The sequence below is a fragment of the Cetorhinus maximus genome, chromosome 7 (assembly GCF_964194155.1).
Source record: "Cetorhinus maximus chromosome 7, sCetMax3.hap1.1, whole genome shotgun sequence".
Classification (NCBI taxonomy): Eukaryota; Metazoa; Chordata; class Chondrichthyes; order Lamniformes; family Cetorhinidae; genus Cetorhinus; species Cetorhinus maximus.
Window position 1 is genome coordinate 121,006,468 of NC_135885.1, and position 15,993 is coordinate 121,022,460.

Consider the following 15,993-nt stretch of genomic DNA (forward strand, 5'->3'; position numbering starts at 1 on the left):
GATTTCTTTCATGTTCAGAAGGGTCACTAGAGGTTTATGGTCCATTTCAATTCTGAAATGTAATTCCATAACATTGTCTGAATTTCACCCATCCACCCATTGCTGTCAAATCTTCTTTTCTTTCATGGTGTATCATTGGGTGGAATCATCCCAGATTTGCACTAAGTGTGGTAGCGGGCAGGTAAAACTTTGTTTTACCCACCAGCCACAGTGGCGGCTTCTCATGCTGTATTGTCCCAAACCCCATGCATTAATTATGCATTCCTGGGAAACACACTGTTTCCATGGCGGGCGGACTCTCATTCGCCTACCACACCATCACCTCGCCGCTTCCTCACACCCGGCACCAAGTTTAAAGTGCAGCCATGCACACACTTCTCGGTGCTTCTGTGGTGGCCTAGGCAACTACAGGGAACCCATTTAGTGCTACAAGGGTTAATGGGGAAGTTGAATTATATGCCTAGGCCTAAGAGAAAAATACTGCAGCCTTGAGAACAATACCACCTTGTCTGACCACAGTTGTAGGATGAGCCCTGAGACATTGCATTTTGTTCTTTCTCAGGCCGAATGTAATCAGGATTGTGATAAGCATTTGCGTAAGCACAACGTCTGTTGTGCTGGGAATCAAAATTTACTGAAATATGGATTGGTCAGTTAACTTATGCAAATAAGTGGATAGGTTTGTGCAAAATTTACTGATTGGTTGTAAAAATGCTTTTAACAGGTCTGCGTGTATTCTGCTACGAGACGGTACAGTAGCTCTTGTTGTATTGTCTTCCTTGTGCACAAGTAATAAATGGGGTTTCTACATATTAATAATGCCTTGGTGTGATTAATCTCCGACTGTTTCCTGGAGGTTCCACTGGGATGACTAACCCCTAGGGTTGGATCATGGCGTGCCAGCGTTAGGACCTCGCGATTCAAGGACTCCTCAGTCCGTGGCAGCCCGATTTGGGCTTCTGGGGTTCGTTGACCCGTGATCTGCCTTCACCTGCCTGTGGCTGACTCTTAGGGTAAGTCATCTATTTAAGTGTTTAAGAGATTAGTTGTTGCGGTCCAGGACCGCTCTGGCCAGAATATACTCGGGGTTGGAGCCCTGGAGTTTAGTTTTAGTATATACTCGGGGTTGGAGCCCCTGGAGTTTAGGTTTAGTTTTAGTATATACTCGGGGTTGGAGCCCCTGGAGTTTAGGTTTAGTTTTAGTATATACTCGGGGTTGGAGCCCCTTGAGTTTAGGTTTAGTTTTAGTATATACTCAGGGTTGGAGCCCCTGGAGTTGGTACTGAGTGTGTGGGTGCGTAATTGCGGCTCGGGGTCCGGGACCCCTTGAGCGTGTGAGTGGACTGATTGGTGAAAGTACTTTAGTAGTAAATTGGGGGTCGAGGACCCGCCAAGGACTGGCCTTTTGTTTTTTTTAGTTATTAGATAGAAAATGGGTAATAAGGCATCAAAGAAACTCTAGGTTCCCCCTTCAAGGGGAACTCCAAATGCTTATATGTATGTCCATTATGGACCTGAAAGTGTCCACCATGTTTCTGACTGGGTTAAGTGGACCCATAGTAAGGGAGAGAGTTTCCCACCAGACGGACTTTTAATCGGGATAGAATTGAGTGCTCAGCGCATATTTTAAAGGAGGTAGAGAAGTCGGATAAGAAGAAAGTGGGTTGGCCTGCGTATGTCCAGTGGAAGGATGAAACGCAGAAACGGGCTGATGAGTCGAGGAAAAGGAGTCAGGAATGTGAGAAAAAGCGAAAGCAAATTGATTATAAAGAGAAATCCAGGATCCTGGTCGCGCAGCCCCCAGCGCCTCTGTAGTCTGATGATGAGCTCAGCGATCGGGACTGGCCTGTCTACCGGTCCCCTCCTCCTTATGATGATCATGAACAGGTTCCACCCCTGGCTGCGGCTGCCCTGCCGGCTCTGCCACCTCCTAGGGGCGCGTCAGAACCTGATAGTACTACCGGTGTACGAACTCGATCCCGCTCCCAATGGAGATGGAACTCGGATCCAGCCCTCCCAGCCGACCTTTTGCCCTCCGGCGCTGCGACGCAGATGCCCATTAGAGCGTAACCCTAATCCTGCAGGGGGTCAGATGCAAGTTTACCGTTCATGGACACCATCCGAATTACGAGCAATTGTTGAATCCACCCCCGACCTTAAAGAGGGAGTTGATAAGTTTATACAGAAACTCGAAATTCTCTGTAAATGTCATAACCCTAATTGTAATGATATAAATATGGTTCTTGATACTTGTCTGGGTACCCAGCATTGGCGATCAATTCGGGAAAACTGTGAGTGGCCGCTGCCTGGCCCTGACCCTCTTACTGCGGTTCAGGAGACACAACTCTGGCAGCGCATTTGTGCAGCCGTGCGGAAGGCTTATCCTGACGTAGTTGATTGGCACAAAATCCACAGCACAGTGCAAAAACCTGATGAGGATGTTTGTGATTATGTTGAACGATTCCGTACTATTTTTTAATAATGTTCTGGTGTTAATCCTCAGGATTCTGTCCGGCTCTTGTTAAAACTCTTGTACAGGGACTGCAGCCTGATCTTAAGAAAGACTTTACCCTTACTTGCATTGGGTGGGAAGGTAAGGAAAATCTTCAAGAAATTATTAGCACCCTCCAACATTGTGAGCGCCAATTGAACCGCTGCCAGAAACCCCCCAAAGAAAAGGAATAATGGCACTGATGTTAGACGATCCAGCAGCAGCACCAGTAGCAGCGCCTCCAGTGGCGACCCCTCCGCCCACCGCCGCCTCTGCCTGCAGCTCCACTCACAGCGCCCGCGCTGGCACCGGCCCCTGTACTTTACGCTGCCCCTCAATTAGCCTCTGAACTGCCCAACTTTTGTAATTGCCAGCTTCAACCTGTTATGTGGCCTCAGCATATGTGGCAGCCTAATTGGCAACAGGGTGCCCAGGGGAATCGACGGCGAGGGAGAGGGAGAGGCCGCCAGGCGGGACCAAAAGGGGGCGGCCGCTTGACTTGTTTTAACTGTGGCCAGGAGGGTCATTGGGCTCTTACCTGCCCTCGGCCACCTGCGGTTCCCCCGCAGGCGGCACCTCAGCAGGCGCCAGCCCCAGCCCCTCAACCGATCCCTTACTCTGCCACTCAACCGATCCCCTACTTGGTAGCTAACCCATTTGGGGGCTCAACACAATAGGGTTGCCACACCCTTTTACCTCTCATTACCGTTGAGGAACCCACTATCCCTTTGTCTGTTAATGGCCGTCTCTTCAATTTCCTTATTGATACTGGAGTGACTTATTCTACCCTTCGGCCTGTCGAGGCTCCTGATGTCACCCCCTCTAGGGATTCCATTTCCGTCGTTGGGGTCTCGGGACAACCGCTTTCACTGCCAATTTCCGAAGAAGTGCCCTTTGACCTGAACGGAAGAAAAGGATCCCATCGATTCCTCCTTGGGACCGACAACTGGTCAATCTTTTGGGTTGTGATCTCCTCTGCAAACTCGGTTGCACTTTAGACTGCTCTAATAATTCCATCACCCTTCAAATTCCCAAGTCTACTTACTCCACAGTCATCGGCCTTCTACAGGAAGATACTTCACGTCATCCTCACGTTTGGTGGTGGAATTTCGGACGTTGTGATTTATCCGATAAACTCAAGACCGTGCTACTCCGGCTTCTGACCGACCGCCGTGTTTCCACCGCGATTGCCATCGACCCAGGCCTGCAACACTGGCTTCGGGATCTTCACTGTACAGCGCACTACTCTGCCTGCTCAGATCATCAGTATGCCTGTGAGGTAACAGGCCATCTGGGTGAGTGCTATGTTCTTTCTATATCTTCCCTTTGCGTCGGACCTGAAGGAGTTGCTGGCTCCGTGTCCCTTCCTCCAGCTGCCCAATCACATTTTCATGCCCGGGATGTTGCGCCTCATGTTACCCTCTGTGTCTCCGTTGGGTATCAGGCCAGGGACCTTGGTCCTATGGTATACCGCCTTCAGTGCACAGATCCCCAATCATCTGTGGAATTGATGGACGGCTACCTGAATATCTATGATCAGGCTATCCAATTTTTTCTCTCTATGCTCCTTGAGTATCCTGCCTATTTTCAGCACCATGCTCTAGGTAGTGTAATCACTGATTCCCTCAATGCCTTGATAACTATCCCCAATACCTTGTGGGAAAAGGGTCCTAATGATGTTGGTCGGGTATTATCAGCAAAACCTTTTCGGGTGCGTTTGGATCCCTCTAAACCCCTCCCTCGGAAAGCTCAATACCCTCTTAATCCCGAAGCGACAGAAGGCACAAAGCCTGTCCTTCAAGACCTTTTAAGCTCCGGTGTTGTTATTCCTACTGTTAGCCCCTGCAACACTCCTACACTCCCCGTGCGGAAGCCAGGCAAAAATACCTGGCGGTTTGTCCAGGACTTGCGGGCGGTAAACGCTTGTGTGATCCCGGCCTATCCAGTAATAGCTAACCCAACTATTATTCTTACCTGTATTCCCCCTAACTCCACTTGTTATACTGTTGTTGACCTCTGTGGAGGCTTTTTCTCCATACCCATACACCCTGACTCTCAGTTTCTCTTCGCTTTCACCTTTTACGGTACTCAGTATGCATGGACTCGGTTGCCCCAGGGGTATACGGAGAGCCTGACCATTTTCTCCCGTGCCCTGCAGGCTGATTTCGCTGATGTCTCCTTCCCCGGAGGTTCTATTCTCCTCCAGTATGTCGATGACTTGCTTCTCTGCTCTCCGTCTGAGCAAACTTGTCTTGATGACTTCCTCACCCTTTTGAAAGCCTTAGCCCGTAAAGGCCATAAGGCCTCCCGTGAAAAGTTACAGTTTTGCCGATCCCATGTTGAGTATATGGGCCATGTTCTTGACGGCCCCGCTCGACTCCTATCCAAACGCTGTGTCGACAGCATTATCTCCCTTCCCCTCCCCTGCGCTAAAAAGGATCTGACTCATTTTCTCGGCATGACAGGGTATTGTCGGCAGTGGATCCCTAGTTATGCGGAATTCACTAGGCCCTTGCACGATCTCGCCCTCCCTTCAGCCCCTGAGGACCTCGCTGGGAGATGGACTCCCAAGCCGCTTTCGCGGCCCTCAATACAGCCCTTATTTCTGCCCCCGCACTGGGCCTTCCAGATGATACTAAACCTTTTTGCCTTTATGTTCATGAACATTGCGGCTTTTCACAGGGGGTGCTTACCCAGTCCCATGGGGATGCCCAGCGACCGGTTGCTTATTACACGCTTAGATCCTGCTGCGCGCGGTTATCCCTCCTGTATTCGATCCATTGCGGTAACCTATCTTGTTGTCGTCGCCGCCCAGTCCCTTACTCTTGGGTACCCTGTTGTTCTACATATTCCCCATGCAGTCATGGCTCTCCTTAACCGTTCAGCTACCCAACACCTCACCGCTGCCTGCGTCACCCGCTATGAAATAGCCCTTTTAGGGGATCCCTCATTGACTATTGTATGATGCACCGCTCTCAACCCTGCTACCCTGTTACCCATGGAGGAAGACGACGAGCCTCATGATTGCTCCACTATTGTCCAGCACTCCACCCTACCTCGCCCAGATCTACAGGATCAACCTCTGTTAAATCCTGACCTCATTCTTTTTGTCGATGGCTCCTCTACTCGATCACCAAGCGGCGATTTACTTACTGGCTATGCTATTTGTGACTCTTACTCTGTTATTGAAGCATCTCGTCTCCCGCTGTCCTGCTCTGCTGAACTTTTCGCCCTTATACGAGACTGCATATTTGCTGCCAAACAGTCGACCAATATCTATACTGACTCTCGATATGCTTTATCGTCAGTGACCTCACGTCAGCAGGAACCCTGACCCGCCATGGGCAGCTCATCGCTAATCTTTTAACGGCTATGCAGCTCCCCTCCTCCCTTGCAGTTATTAAATGCTCTGCCCATACACAGGGTAATGATTTTGTTTCTCATAGGGCTGACCGTTCCGCCCGTGCGGCCGCGGCCGGTCTCACTGGGTCTGTGGTTCCCCTTTGTTATCAGGCTGCAACCCCTTCTCCTGTAGCTAGTCTAACTGATCTTGTTCACGTGCAGTCACAGGCATCTCCCCGTGAACAAAACAGTTGGACTCAGGCATCGTGCGCACAATGCTCTGACGGCCTCTGGATTTCTTCTGATGGCCATGCTGTTGCCCCTGCATCACTCCTGCCCTGGATTGCCCGCATATTACATTCGTTTACCCATGCGGGCAAAAGGGGGATGAACAGAATGGCACAGCAGATGTGGTTTGCGCCTGGGTTTTTCTCTATGGCAGCTAAAATAGCTTCACAATGTCTGCTTTGTCAATGACATAACCCAGGCAAGACGCCCACAGTGACTGCTGGTATGGGACCCCAGCCATGGGGCCCGTTTGTACACCTACAAATGGACTTTATACAAATGCCTAAATATATGGGATATAATTATGTTTTAGTTATAGTATGTTTGTTCTTGCGATGGGTGAAGGCATATCCCACCCGACGGAATGATCCTATTATTGTTGCAAAATTGTTGTTGCGTGAACACATACCCAGGTTTGGGATACCAGAGATTTTATCAAGTGATAATGGACCTCATTTTATCGCTAAAGTGATAAAGGAACTTTTGAAGGCCTTACAATGCAACCATCACCTTTCCTGCCCATACCACCACCAGTCTACTGGGGCGGTGGAAAGAAACAAAGCTCAGAAAAAGCCCACCATTGAAGACTGCCATCAATACCAGCCTGGGGACCTAGTCCTGGTAAAGACCTTCAGGAGAAAGAACTGTTTCGAACCTCGATGGGAGGGACCTTTCCAAGTCCTGCTCACCACCCATACGGCCGTGAAGGTTGAAGGACGACCCTTGTGATCCACGCATCACATGTCAAGCGGACGCTGACCTCGGACGGAAGTGTTTGTGCAGGAACTTTAACTGAGCCATCAGGATACTGACTCTGATTTGGATCCTGTCCTGCGTGGTCCTCGCGGGGGAATGGAATACCAATTCTGCGGTTCAACGAATGCAGGCCGAAGCCTCGCAAGTTAATCAGACTAAATGTTGGATTTTTATTCATTTTCCTGTTAACCCCTCCTCCTCAGAAATGCATTTTTTGGCTTTCCCCTCAGATTATACATGGTCCCTAGGTAATACAGGAGCCCTTGTTCATTAAATGCCCATTTGGAGACGGGAGCCCACCCTTGTGGTTGTTAAGGGGCTGGCCTGGCTATGCGTCAGGAGAAATTATACCAAGGGTAGTACTCGGGTGGGCAAGTTGCCATTGGGTTCCTGTGCCTACCTTGCTGATTATAATTACCGGGACGGCTGATTCTGGTTCCACAACCAGTCCGGTCCTATAACTACCTTTTGGGAGTGCAAGGCCAATGAGGTGACGTGTCTTTCGCAGGCCCCGAGATCTGAGGATAGACTCACATACTTTAATGGGGGTGGGTGTGATTGCCAACGATCATACAATCTCACCTTAAATAATTCCGCCTCCACTTGGACCTCTAATGGCTACTACACTGAAGAATCTGGGCCTTGCAATTACAAAAATCTGTCTGGTTGCCCCGACTTGCTGGCCCTGCGAGCATTGCAGCTCAGTCAGACCTGCCGCATCCGCTGGTATGACCAGATGAATTCCTTTTTTGTCTGGGACCGGCTTAGCTTTTGCCAAAATTCCACTTATGGGTACCCTACCCTTGTTCGCAATGGCTCATTCTGGCTTTGTGGAAACAGGGCGTACAAAACCCTCCCCGTCAATTGGGCGGGCACCTGCACCATTGGCTATATTGTCCCTGAGGCCTTTGGGGTCAAGAGCCTTACTATTCACTCTCTCCACAACCATCTAGGGCCTGTGAGGCGTCATAAACGATCAACCTGGAACCGGCTTGTCACCCGCAACACCGGATTCCACGAATTTGTCCAGGCCCTCATCCCAGGTCTAGGGGTCTCAGAGCTGGAAAAGGCCATTATTAATATTTCCACTACAATGTAACTCATTGAGAACAAGACTGTTGACGCCATTCAGAGTCTGCAGTTGGAAGCTAAGTCCCTTTCCAAGGTTGTACTCCAGAACCGTATGGCCCTGGATTTCCTGCTAGCAGCGCAGGGGGGAATCTGTACGGCCATTAATGAAACATATTGTTTCTACATTAACAAGGACCAGAGGATTGAGACTGATGTACATTTCATTCAGGTCCCAAGTGGGCCTCCTCCATACAGTTGCCCAAGAAAAATCCTTTGACTGGTGGGGGTGGCTCCCTAATATCAGTGGGTGGTTTGGGGACCTTTTTAAAACCCTCCTCAAATACCTTGTCATAGGTCTTTCCCTGCTTATTGTTTTGTATGTTGTTATCAAGCTCATCCTCTGTTGCATTCACTCTGTCTGCCGACTACAGAACCTCCAGAGTCCTGGTGGCAAGTCAGTTATCTATTCCCTCACTCTCCTCAGGAATCAGGACTCCACTGAGGATGAAGCCTGGCGGCAAGGATATATAGAACTTGGCTAAGGGTGGTGGATTGTCCTTGTAGGACAAAAGGGGGAAGTGTGGTGGCCTAGGCAACTACAGGGAACCCATTTAGTGCTACAAGGGTTAATGGGGAAGTTGAATTATATTCCTAGGCCTAAGAGAAAAAGACTGCAGCCTTGAGAACAATACCACCTTGTCTGACCACAGTTGTAGGATGAGCCCTGAGACATTGCATTTTGTTCTTTCTCAGGCCGAATGTAATCAGGATTGTGATAAGCATTTGCGTATACACAACGTCTGTTGTGCTGGGAATCAAAATTTACTGAAATATGGATTGGTCAGATAACTTATGCAAATAAGCGGATAGGTTTGTGCAAAATTTACTGATTGGCCGTAAAAATTATTTTAACAGGTCTGCTTGTATTCTGCTACCAGACGGTACAGTAGCTCTCGTTGTATTGTCTCCCTTGTGCACAAGTAATAAATGGGGTTTCTAAGTACTAAATGATGCCTTGGTGTGATTAATCTCCGATATTTCCAGCCCAGAACTGCTACATATAAGACATGATCTTGAAAGGCAAGAAGACTGCAGCCCCCAGGTTTAGTGACGCATCCTTTGAGCACCTTTTGGATGCTGTGGCGGTCCACTGTGATGTCCTCTACCTCCGCTCTGGCCGCAGGAGGGGCAGCAACACTACCACTCTGGCTTGGAGGCAATGGCAGTGGTGATTGGTGCCAATGCAGCACAGAAGAGGTCAGCCATCCAATAGAGGATGAATGATCTCATCCATGCCACCAGGGTAAGGCAATCATCTCATCACTCTAAACTCACATATAAGAACATAAGAAATAGGAACATGAGTAGACCATTCAGCCCCTCGAGCCTGCTCCACCATTCAATAAGATCATGGCTGATCTTCTTGTGCTTCAATTTCTACATTCCCATCTAACCCCGATAACCTTTGATTCCCTTGCCTAACAAGAATCTATTTACCTCTTCCTTAAAAATATTCAGTGACCCCGTCTCCACCAACTTCTGAGGCAGAGGATTCCAAAGTTGCACAACCCTCTGAGAGAAAAAATTTCTCCTCATCTCTTTCCTAAAAGGGCGATCCCTAATTTTAAAACAGTGCCCCCTCGTTCTGGACTCACCCACAAGAGGAAAAATCCTTTCCACATCCAACTTGTCAAGGCCATTCAGGATCTTGTATACTTCAATCAAATCACCCCTTGCTCTTCTGAACTCCAGTGGAAACCATCCCAGTCTGTCCAACCTTTCCTCATAAGACAACCCACTCATTCCACATACCAGTCTAGTAAACCCCCTTTGAACCGCCTTCAATGCATTTACATCCTTCCTTAAATAAGGAGACTAAAACTGCACACAGTATTCGAGGGGTGGTGTCACCAATGCCCTGTATAACTGAAGCATAACATCCTTACTTTTATGTCCAGTCTCTCTCATAATAAAGGATAGCATTACATTAGCCTTCTTAATTACTTGCTGTAACTGCACAATAATATCTTCTGATTCATGTACTAGAACACCTAGATCCCTCTGAACCTCAGAATTATGCAGCTGTCCTCCATTTAATTAATACTTTTGTTTTTTGTTCTTCCTGCCAAAGTGAACAACTTCACATTTTCCCACACTAAACTCCATTTTGCCATATCTTTACTCACTCATTCAACCTATCTATATCCATCTGCAACCTCCTCATGTCCTCTTCACAACATACTATCCTGCCTATCTTTGTGTCATCTGCAAATTTAGCTACCATGTCTTCACTCCACTCATCTAAGTCATTGATGTAAATCATAAAAATTCGGGGCCCCAGTCCAGACTCCTGTGGGACTCCACTCGTCAAATCTTGTCAATCAGAAAAAGACCCATTTATGTATCCTCTCTGCTTTCTGCCAGCCAGCCAATCTTCTATCCATGCTAATATGTCATCCCTACACCATGCGTTTTTATTTTCTGGAATAACCTTTGATGTGGCACCTTATCAAATGCCTTCTGGAAATCCAAGTACAGTACATCTACAGGTTCTCCTTTACTCACTGTGCATATCACTCCTTCAAAAAAACTCTAATAAATTGGTTAGACATCGTTTTCCTTTCACAAAACCATGCTGACTTTTCCCTATTGCCTTGAGCTCTTCTAAGTGCCCAGCTATAACCTCCTTAATGATCGATTTGAATAACTTTCCCACGATGGACACCAAGCTAACTGGCCTATAGTTTCCTGTTTTCTGCCTCCATCCCTTCTTGAATAGAGGGGTTGTATTTGCTACTTTCCAATCTGATGGAACCTTTCCAGAATCTAGCGAATTTTGGAAAATTAACACCAGCAGATTGTCTACCTCATTAGCCACCTCTTTTAAGACCCTAGGATGTAATCCATTGGGACCCAGAGATTTACCAGCCTGCAGCTCCATCAATTTGTTCAGTACCATTTCCCTAGTGATTTCACTTTCACCAAGTTCCTTTCTCCTGTTCACCTCCCGATTCGCAGCTATTACTGGAATGTTTTTGTATCCTCTATAGTGAACACAGAAGCAAAATAAATATTTGTTCATTTCTTCTGCCATTTCCTTATTATCTACTATTAGCTCCCCATTGTCACTTTCTAGAGGACCACAATTCACTTTACTTATTCATTGCCTTTTTAAATACCTGTAGAAACTCTTGCTATACTTTTTTACATTTCTAGCTAGCTTTCTCTCATACTCTAATTTTTCTCTCCTGATTAACCTTTTAATCATTCCCTGCCATTCTTTATATTCTGTCCAATCATCTGTCCTGCCACTCATCTTTGCGAAGTTGTATGCTTTTTCAAGTCTGGTGCTTTCCTTAACATTTTTAGTTAACCATGGATGGTGGGTCCTCCCCTTAGAATTTTTCTTTATAGTAGGAATGTACTTATTCTGAATACTCTTAAATACCCCTTGATTGTCTGCCACTGCTTCTCTATTGATGTATCCTCTAGCCTAGTTTCCCAGTTCACTTCATCTAGCTCAGCTTTCATCCCTGCATAGTTGCCCTTATTTCAGTTTAAGATACTAGTCTTAGCCCCACTCTTCTCCCTTTCAAACTGGATGTAAAATTCAATCATATTGTGGTCGCTGCTATCTAGGGGTGCCTTTACCCTGAGGTCATTAATTAATCCTGTCACGTTACACAATACTAAGTCTAGTGTAATCTGCTCTCTGGTTGGTTCCAGAAAAAGCTGCTCAAAGAAACTATCTCAAAAAATTCTAAGAACTCCTAATCCAGGCTATTACTGTCAATCTAAGTTTTCCAATTTATGTGTAGATTAAAATCACCCATGATTAGTGCCATCCCTTTATCTCAAGCACACAATATTTTCTCTTAAATACTTTGTCCTACACTGTGACTACAGTTGGGAGCCTGTAGACCACTCCCACTAATGACTCAAGACCATTACACATTCACTGGCATCTCACTCACTGCCAGCTCAGGTGACATTACCACATGTTCTTTCACACACACCTTCACATCTCTACCTGGTCTTGTCTGCTCTGGAGTCTGCCTCCTCAGCCCTCACCATCTTGAGGCCACTTGCACAGATCAACTTGGGCCCCAACCAAACCCTTGGGTACCCCACCTTCCCCAGTACAGCCCTCGCCCTGCAGCGTCTTCCCATGCCTGAAGCCAGATGATTGCAAACTGGTTTCATGATGTTGTGAAACAGATTTTTGCCTTCTCGCCATATTGTCCACTCACGCTGCCAAGCACACCCGACACCAGTGGGCACGGAAAATTTTCCAATTGTTCCATTTATGTTAGTGATCTAGAGGCACAGTAGACTGATCTACACTTGCTGTCTCTCTGCACTTGAAATTGTACTGTCCCCAGACTTGTTGATGATGCATCTGCTGTTAATATGGTCAGTTGCTCTCTGTTGTCATGTGCCAAGATTTCAGAAGGAATTAGAAGTTGTTTAATTCTTTCAAAAGCATTTTGCTGGTCTACATTTCAGCACCACTGTTGACCCTGTCTCAAAAGCTGCCTCAACGGCTCATTGACATCTGCGAAATTCAGGAGGAACTTGCCTAATTGGTTCACTGTCCTGAGGAATTGTTAAAGCTCAGTTATGTTCCTGGGTAATGGAAATTCTCTTATAACTTTTGTTTTTTTATGGATCGACTGTGATTCCAGTGGCTTGTACTATATGACCTATAAACTTGCTCATGGGTTTGGCAAACTCATTTTTTAATTCAGTGTTAGGCCTGCATCCTGTAAGAAACTCTTAAGAGTGCCCTGATCTTGCAATCATGCTTTTCTCTTGTGGATCTATGTATAAGTATGCCATTGTATGAAATATTATTCCTTCCATGCCTTCCAAAGCGTTAGACATTGTTTGCTGGAAAATTTCTGGAGCGGATGCGATTCCAAAGGGCAACCGATTAAAACAATAATGACCAAGTAACATTCTAAATGTGGTCAGTAATCTGGATTATTTATCCAGAGGCAACTGCCAGAATCACTGTTTATATCCAATTTGGTAAAGAAACTGCTCTTGGCTAGTTTAGCGAGGCTCTCATCAACTGAGGCCATCGGGTGGATCTCATGTTCCACTGATTTGTTTAGTTGAGTTAAATCCACTCAGATTGTTATAGAGCTGTTTGGCTTTGGGACACCAACCACAGCTGAACACCATTTTGTTGGCAAGGTGACCTGTGAGATAGTCCCTTCCTCTGCATCTTTTCTATTTCAATCTTGACTTTGTCCAAGAGTGGGCAAGGGACTTTCCTCAGTTAAAGAGGAAAAATGGTTTAGCATCAGCTCACAGGGTGATATGGTACTCAGTCATTAATTTCCCTAGCCCCGTAAACAATTTTGGGAAGTAATTTCAGAATGTAGTGCTGTAATTCTTACAGCAACTTCACCCACTTTACAAATTAATTTCAGTATTAGGCATGACTTTCTGCTTAGTAGAAGGCATTTTTGATTTTGAATGACAGAGAGGTTTGAGGATTTCTCCATCTTTATATTTCAGCTTTGCCATGAGCTGGCCATTCACTTTTCATGAAGACCACCCAGGAATAATTTAATAGATGAGGGTTGCAGTGTAATCTGTTGCAGCCATGTGACTTCACCTGATAAATTAGAAACCTTTGCTCCTGTGTCTAATTTTATACTCTGTTGGGTGTCCATCTAGTTTGAGTTTAACACTCGAATACTTGTTTTTAGTGTCATTTATCCCCCCTAGGAAGGTTACCTTGTGCTCTTGTTGTTTTCAACTTCTTGTAAGTGACTCTGTTTTAAAATGTTCTCCTTTTTTTACAGGTTGTCAGAGTTTTCCAGTGACAAACAGTTTGGAAGTAGTCTATTCTTCCACAGCTGTTGCAGTCTGTACCTGTCCCCCCAGCCCATTCCCCACCTGGAGATTCTTCTCATTTGTATGGTTGGTTCCTGCCACACCTGAGACATATCTAAATGGTGGTTAATGTGTTTTTCCTCATTTTGATGGGCTTAAGCATTGGTGTGCTTTCTCTCATATGACATACAAACTGAATGGACTGACTCAATCTTCTCCACAGGACCTCTACTTCCCCTTGAACAAACACCTGATTCTATTTCCTGAGCTCCATTTGTCATATGATCTGCACTGCTTTCACCAGTGTTGAATATTCTCTTGTCTATAAGAGATATGATAATGCTTCATCTAGGACCACTACTTTGATTTTGTCCTGAATCAGTTTGTCTTTTAAAATTCCACAAGCGCAGTTCCCTGCCAGCCTAAAGAGACTATTGGTCTTTGCTTTCTCCTATTAAACTTAGCCCTTTTGATTACTAAATTCTGACGGATACTGAAATAAGAGTCAAAAACTTGCAGGACATCTTCATAAGAAGCTGAAGTCTCATCAACCCCCTGCTTTGCGCTCATGTGATCAGCAATAGACCCTAAAGCATAAAGTAGTATACTGACCTCATCTTTTTTATGTAATACTGAAGCAGTTGCATAATTTATGAACATTTTTCTCCAGTTGTCCCAGTTCTGGGCCTGTTGTGGGCCTTCTTCAGTCTGAAATGGTTCTGGGGAGGTTGAGTGGATTCCATGCTTCTGCTGGATCCTGGAATTGTTCTCGCTGCTTCATTGCTGCTTGCTGCTTCAGGCTTGTGCTCACTGCTATCCAGTCTCCAAATCTGTGTCACAGTTTGCATTTGCTGCTCCTGTCATATTCCGACGTCTGGGTGGGTCTTGGAATTTTTTCTTTTTTGTCTTTCCTTTGAGAATCTCTTCTCTTGCCAGCCCTCTAGCTTCTTTTGATCTTTGCTGGGTTTTTTAACTCACAGCCAACATGTTTTGTTGTGTGGTAAGGGTGGATGGTTTTTGGGGATTTTCTAATCTCCCAAAAGTATGCTACTCAAGTCCATAGTCACTTTAACCATAGCAGTTCATTTACAACAATTATTTACACACTTGGATTTCTACACAAAGTTGGAGCTTCTCCTCTTCCAGACCTCGCTTACTTCTCAGTCATGTGATCTGACATTATTGTTACATCAGCATCATGTATTTACTCTACAGAAACCAAGACAGATGATATGTCAATAAGTGCTCAGTACTCACGGGTGCTTTTTTACTGCTGTTTGAAAGGGTTTTTTCACTGTGCTTGTGCTGAAAGGTTACTTTATGTTACGTTCTTATAAAATATGCCTTTGTGCTTATTTGCTATCAAACATCAATGTACCAACCGTGCATAAGAGATTGGTTAACACATTATTCCTAAGTTCAATTATTAAGTATCAGATAGGTGATTGCAATCTTATATTGCCTCATTTCCTTTCTCGCGATGTATACAGGGCCATATTCATATCCTTAAAGATATACCACAACATCCCTCCTTGTGCTTTTTAAAAATACTCCCCCTTGCATATAACTGTAATTATTTACAATACATATGTGTGTTTAGTTACACATCACAGATTTGTGATCTGAAAAACTCATATACTTAAGACTCTGAAGTGTAAAAGTGGTCTGCTTGAACGCCCTGATTTAGTGATTGTAACATTGTCTGGACATTTATTTATCTTCTCGGGGCCTATGGGAGTGTCATTCTTGGATGTTGTTCCTATTTATGCCTGAGTACTTGGTCTGGATGCAAAAGGATTGCACGGTGATTGAGGGGTTGGTATGTTTCTGATTTGTCTTTGATTATACCTCACGGTTGCACCTTTTCATATGATGATTTCATAGGACCTTGGTTCTGAACAGATCTTTGTAACTTTAACTGGTTGTCATGTACCTTCTATGGGACCTTGGATTTGAACTTATCACAGCTGTTAGCTCGGCAACTCTACACTGGCATTCCTGTCATGCACATCGGTCATCTTCCCTGTTTTTTTAAAAAGCTGCTCTCTGTCTCCTGAGTGAGTAGAGTGGGTAAGACTAGATAATTAGGTTTGAACTGGTCTACCAAACAGGAGTTCCACTGGTGATGGAATGGTTGCACTTAGAGGTGATACTCTCAGCAGTAAAAGTGCAATGTACAGATCTTGTTTGACCTGTCT